Genomic DNA, 22,753 nt, shown 5'->3' on the forward strand with positions numbered 1-22,753 from the left:
CCAACAACTTCTTTCATTGTAAAGGGCACTTTCTCCCTAAATATTTTGACTCAAATTATCTTTTTCAGAGAATTACTGTTTGGTAATTAAAGGTATATTCACAAATTTTGATGCCTTATTTTTTTTAAGAACTTTGAATTTAAATTCCAATACAACCTTGTTTCAAACAGTGAAATTATAGTTCCTGGGTAAGGACAATTCCAAGAGAACCTACAGGATTTACAGCAAGGTTTCTCAGGTTTCTTTGTTTAGTGTGAAAAAGAGCCATCTTCATCCACATTACTCCCTCTCTACTGTCTCCTTGCATTTCTTTGCATGAAAGCCTATTCTTCCAGGCAATTTCAAATTTTCTTCATAGGCTAAGTTGTTAAATTTTGAACAATTAAAATTTACCTGTCATAACTTTAAAACTCTTGAAAATCCTTTATCAGAACCGCGAATTCACTGATCTTAATTCCACCTTTACCATCAAAAAGTTAACATGCTGTTTTCATGATATAGTATCCATGCAGCTATTATTTTCCAGTGGGTTTGTTATGCGTGTATATATCCATATTAGCTGATGCTAAGTAAAATGAATTCCAAGATATGGAACAAGATTTTTTTCATTTGTGGTTGTTGTTTTTGATGAACTATGTGATTTCAGTTTTCTTTGGGTTTTTCCCCTATGGTTATCCCTGCCGTATATCATTTTGTATTGTAAATACATTTAACTTAATTAGCGAAGGGAAGGGGAAAAGCATAATGTTGAGACAAAGGACAAAAGGGAAACCAATGCAGTAGCAATACTCACAAGACAATATGTTGGAAATGTACATTACAACTTGTGAAGGATGAACGAAAATGAGAGAGGGTTAACAAGTTTGAAACGTTATGATTTATACCTTACAATTACTGTAACACCACTGTACATCACTTTGATAATAAAATTGAAAAAATAAGCTGCGTAAAATATACTTTCACTGTATTGGCACAGAAAATAATATTCTTTATGTGGTAATATTTTAAAAATCAATACTGGGGGGAGTTCCGGGAAGATGGCGGAGGAGAATCTGGAATCTGAACAAGCTCTTGCATAGAAAACAGTTTCAGAGTTCCAGTGAACAGTCCCAAGCCAGAGAATCACACCAAGTGTGCCATCACAGGACAGAGAGTTAGTCAAGAGAGGGGAAGCCAAGCAGACACATCTGAGCAGCTGCTGCTGTGGCGGCAGGGTCGCAGCGGCGACCACCGCCGCGGAGGCATACCTGAGACGCAGTCCGGGATGAAGGAGCCAGACGCAGCGGACGAGCGGATTCTACTCAACACCAGCAAGAACCGACAAGGAGCGGACAACTTCATCCTGCACTTTGCAGACCAGAGACGACCCGAGATCCAAGACTCCGCGTGAGTAGAAGCCCCACTTCCTCACTCCTCTGGGAGCAGAGGAGGGAAGGCCACCCCTCCCCCCCCAGCACAGGTGATCTCCATCTTGGATACCGACAAAGCTCGGAGGAGCGGCTAGCTCCAGCTCAGGCCTTGGAATAGAGCTAGTCATTTGGCAGGTCACAGGAACTTGGCGGCGAGGTGACCTCACAGACTCAGTTCCATCCAGGGAGGGGTCGCCCAGCTCAGGCACCAGCCACTGGAGTGGCTCTCCTCGCTGGGTGGCCAGAGCCAGAGGCTGCCCCTCCCTCTAGCAGCCACCACAATCAATTGAAAAACAGAAACCCTGAGAATGGCTCCAGGCTGGGTGCTGTGAGTTTTTTTTTCACAAAATAGCCCCAGGGAAAAGCTACTGTTCATTGAAAGGCCTCAACTCTACCCAGAACCTAGCCTCATCACTGCATCCCCCTCTTTTGTGATTCTCAAAGCAGATCACCCTCCCAGTAAACTAACCTGGGAGGGGGATCTCAAAATCTTGGGTAAAGCAGAGCATTTTCCTGCCTGTTCCAACAAACTGACTTAAGAAACCAATCAAGCCACAGGACCTCAAGCTGACCACAGACTCCAACCAGACTCTGGTTACAGACAAAAGGGAGATACAGGACTCTTCCCACCCCTCCCAAAAAAAAAAAAAAAAAAAAAATCAAAGAACTTTTTTTTTCTTCTTCTTCTTTTCTTTTTTTCTTTTTCTTGTTTTGTTTTTTTTCGTTTTTTGTTACCTTATATATATATAAAAAATTTTTTTTGCTTTTCTAAAACTTTTATTAATCTTTAATTTTTGCCTCTTCTGAAAAAATAATTGTTTTCCATTAACTTTTTTTTTTTCTCCTCTTATAATTTTTATTTTAGGAATACGTGAATGTGTGTTTTCTTTTCTTTTCTTGTCTTCTTTCTCTTTTTCTTTCATTCTTAATTATCTTTTTGTTTTTTTTTCTAGCTCTACTGAACTTCTGATCTTTTCTTCTCACTTTCCTATCCTTTCCATCTTTTCCTCTTTGTTCATCTTTATGTGACTTAACTCTTGTCCTGCACATCCTCAGATAAACCCGTAGTTAACCAGTAGACCCTATCCCCCATTGTGTACACACTTAATCCACAAACTTATTACTCAATTCAAAACCTCTGAGACTTAAATTCACTAATAGCAGTACTTTATACCTATACAATATTTTAAGCATTTTTTTAAAGTTTTTCTCATCTCCTCTATGTCCCTCCCTTTCTCTCAACATATTCATATTCCTCTATAAATAGATGGTCTTTTAATCTCTAAAATAACATTAATTTTTACGTTTCTATTTTTTTTTCTGGTCTCTTTTCATTCCCCTTTCCCTTTCTTCTTTTTCTCTCTCTCTCTACTTACATCCTACCCAACCTATTTCCTGCATTGTGATTAGGACATAGTTAACTCTCCCTGTGCCTCCCCACACCAATCTATTCCTATTTTTTACCCACATCTCTTCCTAACCCTAATAATTTCTGGCTTTCCAAATTCTTCTCTGCGGTTCGAAGTTCTTTAACATATAGTTGTTTGATGTCGAATAGATGTATCTGTTGAACTAGATTGTATCTGTAGACTATTGACTGTACAAATGCAAACTTTGGTTGATGGTTGCCTTAAGATAGTGTTCTAGCACAAAACTGGTGCTATCTTCATCTCAAATGGGCAGAGTAAGCCGGAAAAACACAAGAAAAATGGCAAATTCGGGTATCTCAATTCCCAATCCTGATAATCAGGGGTTAGAACAGATAATGAATAATCCAGAGGAGAGTTCCCAAACAGCTCTACAAACACTGGTGGCAAACATGATAAATGAAAAGTTTGACAACGTACAAAGGACTCTGTATGAGCGTGATAGGGAGAGAGAGGAGGCATCCCAGAAGTTTATACAGGAATATCATAAGCGTGAGGAAGCTACTCAAAAACTGATACAGGATTTGCGTGAACAACTTGAGAATACTCAAAGAGAAAGGGAGGAATGGCGTGAGCAGGCTGAGAACACTCAAAGAGATCTGCAGGAATCCCACGAACGGGAGGAAGCTAATCAAAGAGTAATACAGGAATTGAGAGACCAGGTAGAGAACACACAAAGATCACTAAAGGCATTCATGGAATCCATTAACAAAGAGCTGAAGGAAGTCAGGGAGACCACAAAGGGAATGCTGAATGGAACCCAAGAGAAGGAATGGGAGCCCAAAGAAACCATAACCAATCAACTAAGTGATTTGAGGACAAACACTGAACACCAAATTAAGGAAGTAAAGAAATTCATACAAGACCTAAAACAGAGCTTCAACAAAGAACTTGAAGCCATCAAAGCTGACCAACTAGAAGGAAAAGAGATAAAAAACAAAGTAGAGAGTCTTGACAGCAGGTTAGACCATGCAGAAGATCGAATCTCAGGGATTGAAGACAGCCTAGATATTATAGAGAAAGAACATACAACCATCCAAGACAAGTCCAAGAAATATGATAGATCTATCCAACACCTGGAAGACACCATCAGAAGGCCTAATCTAAGGATAATGGGTGTAGAGGAACACCTAGAAACAGAAGTTAATGGTCTAGGAAATCTGTTTAACAGGATCCTAGCAGAGAACTTCCCAAACATGCAAAAAGATAGGCCTGTCCAGATACAAGAAGCCTTTAGAACCCCAAATAGACCAGACCAGAATAGGACATCCCACCGTCACATTATAATCCACACAGGATCAACTCAGAACAAGGAAAAGATCCTTAAAGCTGTCAGGGAGAAAAGGGTAATCACTTATAAAGGGAAACCAATTAGAATCACCTCAGATTTCTCAGCAGAGACAATCAAAGCAAGAAGAGCCTGGAATGATGTATGCCATGCCCTAAAAACAAACAACTATCAACCAAGAATACTGTACCCAGCTAAACTCTCCTTCATAACTGAAGGCCAAATAAAAACCTTCCATAGCAAAGAAAAATTGAAACAATACATCTCCACCAAACCAGCCCTACAAAAGATTCTTAAAGATGTCCTACACATAGAAAACCAACAAGACCGCAATAAAGGCCAAGAAACTGCACCCAAACTGAGAATCCAAGAACCATAGGAAGAACCCAGTTTTCGCAGCCCCCAAGAAGGTAGATAACATGGCAGGAACTCCCAAATACCTCTCAGTCCTATCTCTTAATGTTAACGGACTGAACTCTCCAATTAAGCGACATAGACTGTCTAGTTGGATTAAAAAACAAGACCCTTCTATCTGCTGCCTGCAGGAGTCACATCTTGCCCGTAAAAACAAACACATTTTCAATGTTAAAGGCTGGAACAAAATCTACCAAGCAAACGGACCGCATAAACAGGCGGGAGTTGCAATCCTAATATCAGATAAAATAGACTTCAAATTAAAATTCATGAAAAGAGATAAAGAAGGTCGCTACATACTAATTAAAGGATCTCTCCTTCAGGAGGATATTACAATTCTAAATATCTATTCACCAAACAATGGAGCACCCAAATTTATCAAAGAAACACTACTTTCCCTCAAATCCCATATAGATCCAAAGATATTAATCGTTGGGGATTTTAACACACCACTCTCCCCACTAGATAGATCAACTCGGCAAAAACTCAACAGAGAAACCGCAGATCTAAACAGCTGCATAGATCAACTAGACTTAACAGACATTTACCGAACATTTCACCCAGCAGCATCAGAATACACGTTTTTCTCAGCAGCACATGGAACGTTTTCTAAAATAGACCACATTTTAGGCCACAAAGCAAACTTGTCTAAATTCAGAAACATTGAAGTTATACCTTGCATTCTCTCTGACCACAAGGGAATAAAGTTAGAACTCAACACCAAAAGCCACCAAAGAAAGTCCGGTATCACATGGAGGCTGAACAACACACTGCTGAATCATGAGTGGGTCATGGAAGAGATTAGAAAGGAAATTCAAATGTTCATGCTATTCAACAAAAATGAACACACAAAATACCAGCTCCTCTGGGACACAGCAAAGGCAGTACTCAGAGGCAAGTTTATAGCTCTGAGCTCCTACATCAACAAATTGGAGAGATCTGAAACTAGCAATTTAATGACGCATCTAAACCTCCTTGAAAAAGAGCAGCAAGATAAACCCCAATCCAGTAGACGGAAAGAAATAATCAAAATTAAATCAGAATTAAATGAATTAGAATCCAAAAAAACTATAGAAAGAATCAACAAAACAAAGAGTTGGTTCTTCGAAAAACTTAACAAAATTGACAGACCCTTAGCAAATCTTATCAGAAAAAGAAGAGAACACACCCAAATTAATAAACTCAGAGATGAGAATGGAAACATCACCACGGAAACAACCAAGATTCAGAACATTATAAGGGAATACTTCTCAAAACTTTATGCTAATAAGTTTGAGAACTTGACAGAAATGGACCTCTTCCTAGCAAATATTGACATGCCAAAACTAAACCAAGATGAGGTAAACTATCTTAACAGGCCCATATCAAGCATTGAAATAGAAACAGCAATAAGAGACCTCCCAGCTAAGAAAAGTCCAGGACCAGATGGTTTTACAGCGGAATTTTACAAGGCCTTCAAAGCAGAGCTCACACCAATTCTCCTCCAACTCTTCAATGAAATTGAAAGAGAAAGCTCACTACCGAACACATTCTATGAAGCCATCATAACCCTCATCCCAAAACCAGGTAGGGACTCATCAAAGAAAGAGAACTATGGACCCATTTCTTTGATGAACATTGATGCGAAACTTCTCAACAAAATTTTGGCCAATCGACTTCAACAATTCATCCAAAAAATCATACACCACGATCAAACAGGATTCATTTCAGGGATGCAAAGCTGGTTCAATATACGCAAATCAATTAATATTATTCATCACATCAACAGGAGCAAGAATAAGAACCACATGGTTATCTCAATAGACGCAGAAAAAGCATTTGACAAGATCCAACACCCCTTTATGATGAAGGTTTTGGAAAAATTAGGAATCCATGGAACATTCCTCAATACAATAAAGGCTGTATATGACAAACCTACAGCCAGCATTATACTCAATGGTGAAAAACTAAAGCCATTTCCTCTTAACTCAGGAACAAGACAAGGATGCCCACTCTCTCCACTTCTCTTCAATCTAGTATTAGAATGCCTAGCTACAGCAATAAGACAAGATGCAGACATAAAGGGGATCCAAATAGGGAAAGAAGAAATAAAACTCTCCCTCTTTGCAGATGACATGATCTTGTATTTAAAGAATCCCATAGACTCCACTCCCAAATTACTCAAGCTGATTCAAAACTTTGGCAAAGTAGCAGGTTATAAAATTAACCCCCAAAAATCAATGGCTTTTCTGTATGCCAACAGTGAGAAAAGTGTGGCTGAAATTAGGAAAGCAACTCCATTTGTAATAGCCTCACAAAAAATAAAATACCTAGGAATTAACTTAACTAAAGAAGTAAAGGACCTTTATGATGAAAACTTTAAAATCTTGAAAAAGGAAATCAACACAGAACTTAAAAAATGGCAAAACCTCCCATGCTCCTGGATTGGAAAGATTAACATCGTGAAAATGGCAATACTGCCCAAGGCTATCTACAAATTCAACGCAATACCTATCAAAATTCCACCCTCATTCTTCAAGGAAATAGAAGAAGCATTCCAAAAATTCATATGGAACAATAAAAGACCCCGAATAGCAAAAACGCTCCTCAACGGAAAGAACACTGCTGGAGGAATATCAATACCAAATTTCAAACTCTACTATAAAGCCATAGTAATCAAAACAGCTTGGTATTGGCATAAGAACAGACCTCAGGACCAATGGAATAGAATTGAAAACCCAGAAATGAACCTACAGACCTATAGCCATCTAATCTTCGATAAGGGAGCTAAAACAATAGAATGGAAGACAGACAGCCTCTTCAGTAAATGGTGCTGGCAAAACTGGTTAACTACATGTAGAAAACTAAAGCTAGATCCTTATATATCACCCTGCACCAGAATCAACTCCAAATGGATCAAAGACCTTGAACTCAAAGCAGACACTCTGAAAACATTACAGGATGGAATAGGAGAAACCCTGGGTCTCCTTGGCTCAGGCCGAAATTTTCTGAATAGAGACCCGGAAACACAACAAATCAAAGAAAGGCTGGACAAATGGGATTGCATAAGGTTGCAGAGCTTCTGCAGGGCAAATGACATAGCTAGCAAGATCAATAGAAAGCCCACGGACTGGGAGAAGATCTTTACTAGCCATACAACGGACAAGGGTCTCATATCTAAAATATACTTGGAACTCAAAAAATTAAACCACCCAACAACAAATCCTCAAAGAAACAACTGCCCAATAAGTAAGTGGGCGAAAGACTTAAAGAGAAGCTTCTCTGAAGAAGAAAGAAGGATGGCCAATAGACACATGAAGAAATGTTCAACATCCCTAGCCATAAAAGAAATGCAAATCAAAACAACATTGAGATATCACCTCACTCCAGTTAGAACAGCAAAAATCAAGAACTCTAACAACAACAGATGCTGGAGGGGATGTGGACAGAAAGGAACCTTACTTCATTGTTGGTGGGAATGTAAACTTGTTCAACCACTTTGGAAAGCAGTATGGAGGTTCCTCAAAAGACTCCACATAGAGCTCCCCAACGACCCAGCAATCCCACTTTTGGGCATTTACCCAAATGATCACAAACAAGGCCACACTAAAGCTACCAGCACAACTATGTTTATTGCAGCATTATTTACCATAGCTAAGACATGGAACCAACCCAGATGCCCCTCAGTAGATGAATGGATCAAGAAGATGTGGTATATATACACAATGGAATTCTATGCCTCCATCAGAAAGAATGACATTTCCCCATTTGTTAGGAAATGGAAAGGCTTGGAAAAAATTATATTAAGTGAAGTAAGCCAGGCCCAAAGAAACATAGGTCCCATGGTTTCCCTTATTTGCAATATCTAGTATAGGTATGAGTCAAGCGGAAAAAGTCAGATAATGTGATGTTAGGAAAACAAAACCTCAAATATGTATTTTAATGTTTTTGTTTCTTTCATGCATGTGTTTCTAATGCATTTATAAGATTATTTCTTTGTTGCTTTGTATGTCCCTCCCCCACAGTGTAACCCCTGCTTTCACTATATTTGATGTCAGTATAACATGTGGAGGAGACGGGGACAAACAAGTCGTTTAAGGATTCAGGTGGACCTGTTGCAACAATGAGAAGTACAAAATGTCATGTCAAAACCAGCTTTACAATGTCGTTGGGGGGGGGGGAGGGGGGGTATGATTGGGTGGGAGGGAGGGGGGAGGCTGGGAAGGGAGGTGAAGGGTAAACAAAGGAGGAGGATGCAATGCTCGGTAAGAAATGTATGCATTATCCTGCCCATGTAATTGTAACCCCTCTGTACAGTATGTTCTCAAATAAAATAAAATAAAATTAAAAAAAAAATCAATACTATTTGGCATCTAATTTGAATTAATTACCCCTTCTTTATTAGAGGGTAATCAACTTGAATGTTATCCAACTAGACAATATTTTCACAATATACTTGCCAAATTTTTCAAAAAAGAATAATTTTAGTATTTTATCATTCTAAAACAGAAAACAGTTTAATGCTATGGAAACCCATAATTTTTTAAAGTATGTTGTTTAGAGGACAGAATATATGTGTTCTTCAAAATTCTTATGACTAATAACTACTCATTTTTAAATTCTCAACATTCCTGAGAGATTCAAAACAGTACCTGTTTGCATGTTATGTAATTCTGCAATAGATGCAGTTTCCAATGGGGTGTTACAGATTGAGAAGTCAACAGAAAAATAGGCAAATTCTGGTAGAGGATAAAACTATGAAGCGTGTGTAATAATTAATTCTTCAAGAGTAAGCCATTGTTTATCAGAGTAAGCTATTATTTCTATGACCATCAATCTTTAGATTTATGCCATAAAATAATCCTAGCCCAACAGTTTTCATATTGTAAAAGGCACCTAAAATTTCTTAATTCACATCATGAATACTACACCTCTGCTAATGAGACACTCTCCTTGTTCTGAAAAGAACACCTCAATAAACTGAGCTGCATCATTTTTCCTCCACTGGTATTCTTGAGATCAGAAAACTTGCAAATATTATTTATATTTATACTTTTTTAACTATCATAGATATTCAGGATGCTAAGATAGGAAAATTATGGTTCAAAGCCCACCCAGACAGAAAGGTTTCTAAGAATGCTATCTCCAAAACTTCTCCACAAAAGCCAGACTCAAGTGGCACTGAGGTTGAAGTGGTAGGACACGAGACTTGATCATAAATAGGCTCAGAGACACTGTCCAGGCCAAGAGTTCAAGCTCTAGGACGAACCAATAAAACAAAAACAAAATTGAAAACAAACGCCAAACCTAGCATTTTTCTACATGTATACAGAGACACGTAAATAAGGAAATGGCTTCCTGTGTTACACATCGGTAGAAGAAAGTAGATGTCACACAATTACTCTCTTCATACCATATTAAACCAAACCCTTTAAAAAATTGGTTTTTCTAAATGTATAAACTAATGTCACCCATTTTTTTGGCAACTCTGTCTAGATTATTCACATTTACATGGTATACATGAAACTGTGGGAATTATCTATTAACTATGTTCTAATTATAACACTCTTGAAAGAATATCTAGGCAAATAGAATGCCAGAATCATTTGTGAATTTTTCAATTAATCCCTCTACTTAAAAAGAATTTTGTAGTATCCCATAGAATATGAAATTACAAACAAAACAAAAAAATATATTTTAAATTTAAATTCTAATTTACAAAGGTCTTCAAAGTCCTACATTAGACGAACTTTGCTATTTCTCCAGACTTAAGCTTTTGTAATCCTTCAACATTTATTTGGAATCCAACAGAATGAGGCTTACTTATTTTTCCAAATTTTTGGGTGGGAATCATGAACTATTTTGTATCTAGGAATGTTCTGTAATGATGAGAGCATTTAAAACTCAAGTGAGGATACATATGAGTTGCATTCAATAGGAAACTTGACTTCTCAAAACAATGACAAAATTAACCCAAACTTCTGTGTATTCTTTCTTGTTTGGTTTGTTTTACTGAGACAAAATTATTCTACTTGGTCCAGGGAAGTTATCGTTATGTAATTCCACTCTCTAACCTCCTGTCTGAGTGCTAGAATTCCAGGCTTGGAGCACATTGCCCTGCCATAGTTTTTTATTTAATCTAGAAACAGACTAGCAATTTTGAACTTCTCCTATGATCTTATGCACTAGACTGACTGCTCAGACTGTTCATATACTATTTTCAATGATGTTTTAACATTTGACACAGAATATGAACATTTTCAGACGCACCTGCAGGGTTCCCTGTTTCATTCCACCATGGATCCTAAACCATTAATAATGATTGTTTGACTCTCTTACTATCTCTGGTCACTACTTATGTAATATTCTCAACTTCTGGGGGAAAGTTCACTTGAAGGCTTTCTAATATTAAAAATTAACACTTGATTCTAGTCTTACTCAGGACATATTTTCTATTGTTTTCTAAGTTTTCTACATATTCTGAGAGTTATTTAATTTGTGTATTTTTGTGTGCACCTATAAGTGCCTCTGTGTGTATGTGTATGTCTGTATGTATGTAAGGAAAAATCTAAAGCTGATATTCAGCAATCTTGCTCTTGACTGGTATTCCAGGTTTTGGCTGGTTAACTATAGGTAGTGTCTCAAAGCCTATCATTTCCAAGCTGATTGCAATTTGAACTTCCCTGACTCCTTTAGATTCTTAGGTTTAATTTTTCCAGGAGTATCAACTTTTAAACTTCAAACACTTTTGTGAGTGTAAAGTCTAAGCTGTAGCTCATATTTTTAACTCAAGAATTCATATAAAGATAGATGAACATATATATTACATATCCTGAGGGTAGACTGTTAGAAATGTGATCATAAACAAAGTTGTTCTGAGATCTGAGGATTGGGGTTTAAAGCCATCACGGGTAGGAAAGTCCCGGAGGCTCTTTTCTCCAACAATTACCAGAAAAATGGAAGTGGCACTGTGGCTCAATTGGAAGAGCACTAGCCTTGGGCTACATTTCAGAGGGACAGCGCCCTTTCCCATATTTCAAGTGCCACGAACAACAAAAAAATATAAATATATAAGAAAAGGAAAGAAAAAGAAATGTGATCTTAGCCACCAGGTTCATTGCTAGTATAATTCCTGTTCACTCAAGATGGACTCTTTTTTTCCAGTTAAGTCTATTCTCCTATATCTGACTTGCATTAGAAACAGAATCATTCTTCCATTCTCCTTTTTGCACATTTACATGATTAGCAAGCGTGATTTAGACAGAGAGTGGCCTCATGCTTCATGTTCCACTTAGCAGTAATGCTTTCTCTATATCACTCCCATTAATCTACATACTGGACTTGGCATTATTGTTTCAATGTTTTCTTATTTGTAGAGTCTTCTATATTGTATTGAACACTTATACATAAACACAGAACTTCTTTTTCTCCTATAATTGCTATTGTTTCTGTTACTGTTAACTCATGTACACTTGGGAAATTAATGCTCAGCACATAGACTCACAAAAAATGATCTGAGAACCTTCTTCCCATTGAAAATTCACCTTAATTTACAGAGCACATAAGAAGTTTGAAGAAAATGTTCTCATGGATAATGTATTTATAAGCAATTTAAATTTCATTTCTCTTTAATAAGTTGTCTCTGAAACACCTGTTACCTCATGTCCAAAAGTGTCCTTGTGCTATTTCAGTGAAGCCAGAAAGCATTCATTTTTTTCTGGAGCAGCACCATAGATTGTTACTGGAAGTAAGTGGAAGCAACTGTTACTGGATGTGGAAACTGATCCCAGGAGAGGAATTGAACATTGAGAAATGACAAAGTTCAAGTTAACTATTGCTTTCCTTTTTACTGTACAATAAAAGAATCCAAGGCTGGAAGGAAAATCTGTCCCTGACTTTTTTGAGTGTGTCCTTTACTCATATAAAACTTTGTAAACTAGCCTAGGTTGGCTTTGAACTAAGACAGTAAGAAATCTCAGTGACATCAACTGGATGAACTTCTCTTTTGAACCATGAAATATTAGATGAAGTTTATTATAAAGCTACTACTTGACAATTTTTAACGAGCGAATATGTTTAGCAAAGAATCCACAACAAATAACTCAGCAAATGTAGGTGCACTACTAAATCATTTGGGAAGATTACTATTGAATTCATCATTCCTTTGGGGGAAATTTAAAGCCATATTTGCAATTTTTGTTGGTTGGGAGGATTGAACATTGATCCTGGGCATTGTCTCTCAGCTCTTCAGTACAACATGAGCACTCTACAACTTTAGCTCCAGCACCACTTCCGGATTTCTGGGGTTAATTGAAGATAATTGTTTCATGGACTTTCCTGACCAGGCTGGCTTTGAACCACAATCCTCTGGTCTCAACCTCCTGAGTAGCTAGGATAAGAGGAATGAGCCACCAGCACCTGGCTCATATTTGCATTTATGTGCACTTAATGTCACTATGTAGACAAAGAATGGAAATCTGAACCAAATGATGTGACATTGAAGCTTTTCAGAATTGAGGTAGCAATAAATATATCCTCCTTTCCCATTTTGTTACATTAATGACTCATGAGCTATGGGACTCTTACACTAGCATCCTTTCATCTTTATCGGTGTATTTAGTATAAGAAAATGTTCATAGAGAAATATAGAAAGACAGATTTTTAGAAAGCAAAGGAGATCAGGTATTAAAGAACAGCCTAGAAGGAGATACATTTATCACACAGAGATTAAGAACTAGCCTAGGAAATTTTGAATGCTAAAGGGAATGATGAATAAGCCAAGTTGATAGCTAGTTCTTCAATAACCAAAAATGGTTCCCTAGAAAAGTTTCTGCTATACCTTAGTTACTATCATTTTTCGTACCATCTGGAATTATTCCTTCTCTTCTGTCACAACTGTTAATTAACCTCTGCCCTTTTGGTGCGATGACTTGCCAAAAGAGTTTCCAAACCTCACTCAGACTACCCTTCTCATTGTGATTAGCAGTGACCACACTCAAAAGCTTGGAATCTTTGAATTTCCAGAATTAATCTTCACCTGACTTCTAAGCACATTGCTGGCATTAATTGCCATGACCTGATGAACAAAATATTTTTTTTCAACACAGTATCCTAACACAGGTAAAGTACATGAATTAGGGGCTATTTTCAGGTATCAGTATGGAAGGAGAAATTATATATTCCAAATATGGGTTCTTTATTTTGCATTTACTAACTAAATGTTCATTGTTGTTGTTGCTGCTGTTGTTGTTTTGGCAGTCCTGCGGCTGAAACTCAGCGCTTGGGAATTATTCCTCAGCTTTTTTTTTTCCTCAAAGCTAACCCTCCACCATTTGAGGCACAGGACCACTTCCAGTGTTTCCTTTTCAATTTATGTGGTACTTAGGAATTGAACCCAGGGTTTCATGCATGCTAGGCAATCACCATACCATGAAGCCACATTCCCAGAACCCTAAATGACTTTCTTAAGATGGCATTACATTTTCATTCTGTAACTATGTATCATAATTTTAACCAGAAATTTTTGCTAGAAAAGAGCATTGAACATAGAACTGAGTCCAGTAATGCTAGATGGACAATGGATAACTCACAATGTAGCCAGGGCACAGAGGGACTTACCTCATGGAGCTGGTACAGTAGACTGAGCGAGACAGCTCCTGACCCACAGGCTACCTTCAGAATGAGAGGGCCACCTTGGTTCCAACCACATGGGGATGCTGTGCCACCTCCTCCAGCACCCATTGAATCAGTTCCTGAGAGAGAAAGAGAAAGAAAGAAGGTCAGAATTACACTTAAGCCAAGTGCCGGTGGCTCAGGCCTATAATCCTAAGTACAATGGAGGCTGAGTTATGAAGATAGTGGTTTATACCCAGGCTGGGAAGGAACACCTGTGAGACTCTTATCTCCAAAGAACCACCAGAAAACTGGAAGTGGTGCTGTGACTCAAGTGTTAGAGTGCTAGCTTTGAGCTAAGGAGCTCAGGGAGCTGCCCTAGGCCCAAAGTCAAGCCACATGACTTGAAATAAGTGGATTTCCCACCACAAGAAATCGATTGAATCGCACCCATTGTCCTAGGGAGCATGGCAGAGAAGTCAGGCCGAGCTTCCTGTCAGCTGGGAGTCATTAGTAGGTCACCTGGCTTCTCTGTGCCTCAGTTTCACCATCTTCAAAACTGAACAAAATGAAGGATCCCGTTACTCATGGGGATAGGGTAATAAAGAAAAAGAGCCCTGTTTTGTTTCACAATCCCATACTTGTTGCACCATTAATAACACACACCATCTGAGATCTTTCCGGGTATCTTCCTATCATATGCTCACAGAATTGCCAAGAACAGTATCAGATGGCCCATCCCTCTGTGCCTGTCCCTGCTCCAGAGATCCCTCTGTATTAATCCCTTGTTTCCTCACAACTGTCCCATGAGGAGATTGAAGTCCAATGGTCGAGGTCCATCCCAGAGCTTCACCTCTGGTCAAGAATCGGCTGCTGTGGACTGAGTTTGGGACAATCCATCTAAACCAATGACAGCGTGGCGCTACATGTCTACCATCCCAACTACAGAAGACCAGGCCTGGTGGCTCATGCCTGAAACAGATAGGAGGACCATGATCCAGTCAAGCCTGAGCATATATTAATTCTCCATCTCAGAAATGCCCAAGACAGAAAATCTTGACTTGCATGGTAGAATACCTGACTGGAAAGCCTAAGGACTTGAGGTCTAACCCTAATATACCAAAAAGAACCAGAGTCCCAGTGCCAGAAGCTCATGCCTATAATCCTAGGTACTCAGGACACTGAGATCTGAAGATCACAGCTCAAGATTTAAAATAGGGTTGGCCTCACCCATAAGACGTCATGGTGAGAAGACCCAGAGTTTGATCTATGCTGTTGCGCTCCATACTAGCAGAACTCATATCCTTACTATGTGTTGGTCATGCTCTCTGTCCCCCTGGGAAGCCATACCCTATAGGCCACATTCCCAAGTCTTCGCAAGCTCCCACTGCCAACAACCAGGCCCAAGGGAGTACACAGCTCCATTGCACACAGATCCCTTATTCTTGTAATTAAACAGTGCTGTGTCCCCTTTAAGCCTCTCATCCTTCCAGGCCCCCAGACCTCAGCTGTGAAGCCCATACATGCCCCAAAATTAACAGGTAGAAGTTACCAAAGCATTCAGCCTCCTTGTTACAACCCACTTCTACACACACACACACACACACACACACATCCAGACTGGTGACAGAAGACTCATCCATGCAGCACCTGCAATTTGCCAACTGATCACTCACCTGAGCACAGTCAGGCTGCACAAGGAAAAAGATGATTTCTCTGTCTCTCTGTCTCTCTGCCTATGTCTCTATCTGTCTATCTGTTTTCAGGAGAAAGTTTGACCGAGCACAGAACACAAGGGCTCACACAGCAAGGGTGTCTATCTTCTGCATCCAACACCTCCCATCCCCAGAATAAAAGAAAAAGACCCCAGAAGGTAGGTGTAGACATCTTGCTCCCCAACTCTCACTAAATCCACCGGGTTTCCATCAGGGAGAGGAAGGGCGCAGACGTGTGGCAGTGTGGCTCCCACTGCTCCAGGCCAGAGGATCTGTGGTGCCCACTCCTCTCCCAAACGTGCATCTCCCCGTTTCCTGGGACACTAGCCGCTGGGGATGGGGGTGAGATCCTCAGGTCAACACCCAGCAACACCCCTGGGGCACATTTGTGGCAGGGTGTGGCCCAGACTGTGGGGCCCAGGGGAGACACCAGTCCGGGTCGGAGGGGAGGGGATATAGGGTAGCAGGTTGTGGGGCTGTGTGGCAGCCACTCACATGTGATGCTGGCAAAAGCTGTTGGCAGCAGCTCCAGGTGGGGTAAGCAAAAATGGCAGAGGCATAACAGACGCTCAGGCCCTGAGCAGAGGACAGGAGAGCCAGGACCATGTCAGGTCCACAAGCTGGCTCATGGCACACCATTGCACCATTGCCTAAGGAAATCATGGTTCTGAGCCCGCAGCACCAGGTTTGAAATGCTGCTCCATGGGGAGGGCTGGGGTGAGGGAGCCGGGGCTCAGGCAGGCACATGATGGGCCTGAGGAAGGCCTTTCCTCCTAAGCCTCGAGTCTCTTGCTCACCACTCAGCCACCTCTACCTCCCTCAACTGCTGGTAGTGGTGTCAACAAACAGAGGGAATCAAGGTGCTACTGGGAAGCATGGAATGTGGGCGTGGCTACCATTCTTGTATCCCATTGGTCAGAAAGAACTATGAAACAATGGGGATGTAGCTGGAATCCTGTGATGCAGGCAGAATGGGCGGAGTCAAAATGACGGCAGCCCCTTTCTCCCGGAGCTCTGTCCAAGCCAGTTGGGGACAAGAGGGTGACCTGCTTTAGCCGGATGGCTGCACAGATTGTTGTGTATGTCGGTTTGTTCCCAGACCTTGAACTCAGGATCTGGGCAAAATCTGTGAGTTGCTTTTGATCAAGGCTAGCTCTCTACCACTGGAGCCACATGGCTTTACTTCTGGCTTTGTTGGCACAAGTTGGACAAGAGTCTCAAGGACCTTTCCTGCCTGGGGTGACTTTGACCATGATCCTCCTTTCACAGCCTTGTAAGTTTTAAGGAGGACTGATGAGAGCCAATGATGCCTGGTTTTGCTGATGTTCTTGGACAGACCTGTGAGTTCCCTATCCTCAGGTTTAAGTGGTAGGAGCTGGAGCCCACAGTTTGAATACTGGTCCTGCCACCAACAAATGGCAGGAGATCCTATGAAACTCATTCCTATTCATATGATTACCAAAGGAATGTGATGTATGTCATGATTAAATGGGCAGTACTTGAATGATTAGTGGATAAAATTATACACAATTACATTATAGGACACTGGTCAATAATAATTAATACTTTATGAAGCATTTAATCAATCACATTAAATGGAGGCCAAATGAAATACGTACGAATTGGGCATCACATAGCATGGAGATGCCATTTTTTTTTCTGCCAGGACTGGGATTTGAACTCATGGTCTAGGTAACCCTGCTGTTTCACTGTGTGGGAAGGGGAAGCTTGCCTCCTTGAATTCAAGAAATTCAAGTCTGTTCCTTTGGCCTGAAATCGATGCCCACCACTAGAAAACATCCTATTTGTGTACATTTTAAATATATGATTTATATTTATATACATATGTTGATTCCATATTGCATATAGTGTAGTTATTTAATTTATTTTTTGTTTTATTCATGTATTGACTACACATTTTGTTGACTATTATGACACATAGAACAGTGATTACATTGATTACATAGGATATAGGTTTGCATATGCATTGCACATCCTTCCTGACACACAGGACATTCACAGAAAAGGAAAATATGTGTCACCATCAGCTTCTTACTACATGATTCATTTTTTGGGAATGCTGGCATCTGAACTCACAGCCTACAAGGCCCAATTCATGAATGGGTGAGTGTCAGCCAGCCATCCTGTGGCAAATTGAGTTGATAGGCATTTCCGAGTACCTGAGATTGAGCCCCAGCGGTTGACAAAATGAGAACAGATTGACATTCAGATGGTAGTACACTAATAAATATATATATTTATAGAGTGCCAGAGATGTCTATACATTATTCAGTTATATAGACTACATTCCTACCAATTCTTGGGTATTTATGCTACATGTAATGAATGTTACTGTTTTCATTCTTATCAAACTATTAAGTAAATCAATCAATATCCTGAAATCATTGCATTCTGTAAGTAATAGTATTCTTTTAATCTTCATAAATATTAAATAAAATCAACCTCCTGAAATGATGCTGTCTAATTTTATAAGAGCCTCATTCACCATCAGCTCATTCAACTGTGACATTGATAATATTACCTTGTTATACCCATGGATGGGAACAAGTTTCTTAGTATCTCCTGCCATTGATTGGTGCCTGGACTGGGATTCGAAGTCGGGGCCTACATTGTCATGTGGACCTATAACTTCCTCAATAGTCTGACAACCTTCAGCAATAGAAGGTGAAGTACCCTTTGCAACAGTGTCATTCAGACCCAGGAGGGTCACCGTGCGAAGGAAGAAAACATAAAAAGGCCATCTCGCTGCATTTTTTTCTGTACATTTTGGCCACACAAGGCCTGGGGGTTTAGGATCCCAGGATTTACTGTGGGTCCAATGGCTGCACCCCAGCATAGGTTGATCGAAGCTGAGGCAGAGTTACCAGAACCTGAGTTCAAGCCCCATGCTGAGCAAAATTAATTAAAAGAGGTTAGCACCCTGGCTTGCAATTCACCCCGTTTATTCTGCCATGCTTTGGATTTGAACTCAGAGTCTGGGAAAATCTGCAGCACTGTGGAAGAAGGGGAAGCTCACCGTATTTGAAGATAAGAAAGTCAGGCCTGAACTGTAAGCCAAAATTCAAGCCCTAGCCTAGGAAAACATACTATATATATACATTTTAAATACAGGATTTGTACTTACCTATAGATGTTCAGATGTTTGGTGTGGTTGTTCCTTGTAGTTTTTGTTTTATTCGTTTAGTTACCGTTGATTTTACTATGATGACACCCATTCCCTTTATTACATTGATGACATTCTATCACATGGAATCTAAATTTGTAGACGTGTTCTCCATCATGCCTGACACCCAGGACTCTCAGAGAAAAGGAAAAAAGTTTCACACTTGGTTTCTTACTGCATGATCCAATTGTTAGTAATGTTGGGATCTGAATTCAGGGCCTAGCATGACTAATTGGTGAATAGTTCAAGGTGACCACACTAGCCTGTGAGCAACAAAGGAGTTAGGCCATTCCCAGGATCTGACATTGATCCCCAGGGTGGTCCACAATAGTCATAAATTAATAATTAAAACATAGGATCAATATTTACATATATGTGTGGAAAGCATCTTGCCTTTGGAGTACTTTTTCTCCTTAATTTCTGTCTTATGTAAGTATTGTGTATTTTACTGAGTAAGGTAACAGATATAACAGTGCTTAAATGGAAGATAACATATTGCCCTGGCTATAGGGTTTCCTATGCATTCTCCATCCAAGCTGAGACCCAGGACTCTCACAGGACATGAAAATAGGTGAATTGATGGGCTTCACACATCAGGATTCATCTTTTGGCAGCTTGGGATTTGAACTCAGAGCCTATCAGGATCAATTGGGGAAAGGGTAAAGGTGAGGACACCAGCCTGTGAGCACCGAAGGAGACAGGCCATTCTCAGGACCTGACGTCGAGTCCCAGGGAGGTCCAGGCAGTCATAAATTCATAATTTAAATATAGGGTCCATATTTACATACATGTGTGGAAAGCATCTTGCATTTCGTGCACTTCTCCTTAATTTGTGTCTAATTCATGGAGTTATTGTGTATTTTACTGAGTATGGTCACAGGAATAACTGTGCTGACATGGATGACAACCTGTTCCCATAGTTATAGGGTAGCCTATGCATTCTACATCCTAGTGGAAGCCCGGGACTTTCACAAGAGAGGAAAACATGTTCAACGACTGGTTTCTGACAACCTAATGAATCTTTTGTCAGTGCTGGGATTTGAACTCAGGTCTGGGTATCTCTGTTGCACTTTGGGGGAAGGGAAATCTCACCGTCCTTGAATACTAGAATGTCAGGTCTGGTCCAGGGCCTGATTTGAAACCCCAGCACTAGGCAAAATAACAAGCCCGCCTTGTTATTTTTTGTATTTTTTGGTCCGGTTGTGGGGCCTGAACTCTGGGCCTGAGCACTGTCTCTCAGCTCTTCAGCTCCAGGCTAGCGCTCTACCACTTGAGCCACAGCTCCATTTCTGGCTTTTCTCTTTTTGCTTATGTGGTGCTGAGGAATCGAACCGAGGGCCTCAGGCATGCAAGGCAAGCACTCTACCACTGAGCCACCTTCACAGTCCGCCTTTTTAAAACATAGGATCTCTCTTTACCTACAAGTGTGGTATGCATCTTGCATTCAGTGTAGTTATTCTTTTTATTTTGTCTTATTCATGGATGTATTGTGTATTTTATTGAGTATGGTGATAGGTATAACTATGCTGACATGGATAACAACCCATTCGAATGGTTATAGAGTTGTCTATATAGAATTCTCCATCCTCGCTGAGACCCAGGACTTTCATTGGACGGAAAAAACAGGTGGATTGATTTGCTTCTCAAATCAAGGTGAATCTTTTGGCAGTGCTGGGATTTGAACTCTAGCCCTAGCAGGCCCAATTGGTGAATGGGTCATGGTGAACACACCAGCCTATGAGGCACTAAGCAGGTAGGCCATTCCCAGGACCTGAGATGAAGCCCTGGTGGGGGCCAATATAGTCATAAATTCATCATTTAAACAGAGGATCTATATTTCCATACATGGATGGGCAGCATCTTGCATTCAGTGTAGTCATTCTCTGTATTTTGTGTCTTCTTCATTGATGTATTGTGTATTTTCTTTATTATAGGATGACAGATATAACTGTGGTGACCTGGATGACAACCTATTCCCATGAGTATAGAGTTGTCTATGCATTCTCCATCCTAGCTGAGACCCAGGACTTGCACAGCACAGGAAATATGGTGGAATGACTGGCTTCTCACCTGAGGGTGAATTTTGGCAGTGCTGTGATTTGAACTTTGGGCCTAGGAGGCCCAACTTCCCAATGGGTCCACGTGATCACACCAGACTTTGAGCCACTAAAGAAATGGTCGTTTCCTAGGAACAGAGGTCGAGCACCAGGGGGGCCACAATTGTCCGGAATGCATCATTTAAACATGGGATATATATTCAAATCCTTGTGTGGACTGCATTGTGCATTTAGTGTAGTTATTCTATTTTGTATGCTATTCATGGATGTATTGTGTATTTTCTTCAGTATATGTTGACAGGTATAACTGGGCTCACATGATAATAACCTATTCCCATGGCCACAGGGTGGCCCATGCATTCTTCATCCTAGCTGAGACCCAGGGCTTGCACAGGAAAGGAACACAGGTTCAACAATTGGCTTCTGACATTAGCATGAATCTTTTGGCACTGCTGGGATCTGAACTCGCGGACCAGCAGACCCAATTGACGAATGGGTCCATGTGAGCACACCAGCCTGTGAGCCACTAAGGAGTAATGCCGTTCTCAGGACCTGAGATGGACCCCCAGGTGAGGGTGTGGGGGGAGGGCACACAGTAGTCATCTATTCATAAAGTGAAGGTAGTATGCAAATAAGTACACATTTGTATAGAGTAGGAGAGACGATAACTTGTGATGGAATCCAATCTACCATGTGTCTACTGATTCTTGGATCTTTCCTTATGCCTTTATTTCATGACTGATGATTATTGTCATGCTTAATCAACACTGCTTTACAAATAAGAGATACTCCATGAGTCTTGCCAATCATTTCCTAGTCACATCATGCATGAACTACTTATTCAATGAGATTGATCGCATTCCATGACTTTACCTGGTCCAGAAACCAGTATCTCAGGATTTCCCACCATTGCTTTCTCATAGGGGTGGGCTGAATTCAAGCCTCAGGCATGGAAAACATACTCCTTATATACATTTTAAAGACAGGATTTATACTTCCATACAGATGTTCAGTAGATACCGTGTTTGGTGTGGTAGGATTTATACTTCCATACAGATGTTCAGTCCATATCACATTTAGTGTGGTTATTCATTTTATTTCGTTTTTTATTCATTTATTTACGATTTATTTCATTGACTTTCATGACACCTATAACATTTATTACATTGTTTACATCATATCACATACCATCTAGATTTGTAGATGTGTTCTCAGTCATGCCTGACACCCTGGACTCACCCAGAAAAGGAAAACATATGTCACACTCGGCTTCTCTCTCAAAGATTAAATTTTTGGCAGTGCTGGGATCTGAACTCAGGGCCTAGCAGGCCCAATTCATGATTGGATGAGTGTGAGCACAGAAGCCTCTAGCCAATGAAGCTGTCAAGTGGTTCCCAGGCACTGAGATCAAGCCCCAAGTTTGGCCAAAACAACAATACAGGGATAGGCAGAGGGTAGTATACAAATAAATATATATTGTTAAAGAGTTCCAGAGCTGTCTATCTATGACTGAATGACATCTACTACGTTCCTACCAACTCTTAGGTGTTTATTATAACTCCATTGAAACAATATTATTCTTTTCATGTTAATAAACTATTAATTAAGGTCAATCAGCATCCTAGGATTATTGCATCCAATTTTAGACTAGACAAATGCATGGACTAC

This window comes from Dipodomys spectabilis, unplaced genomic scaffold (assembly GCF_019054845.1).
Source record: "Dipodomys spectabilis isolate Male_0828 unplaced genomic scaffold, ASM1905484v1 ptg000567l, whole genome shotgun sequence".
Taxonomy (NCBI): domain Eukaryota; kingdom Metazoa; phylum Chordata; class Mammalia; order Rodentia; family Heteromyidae; genus Dipodomys; species Dipodomys spectabilis.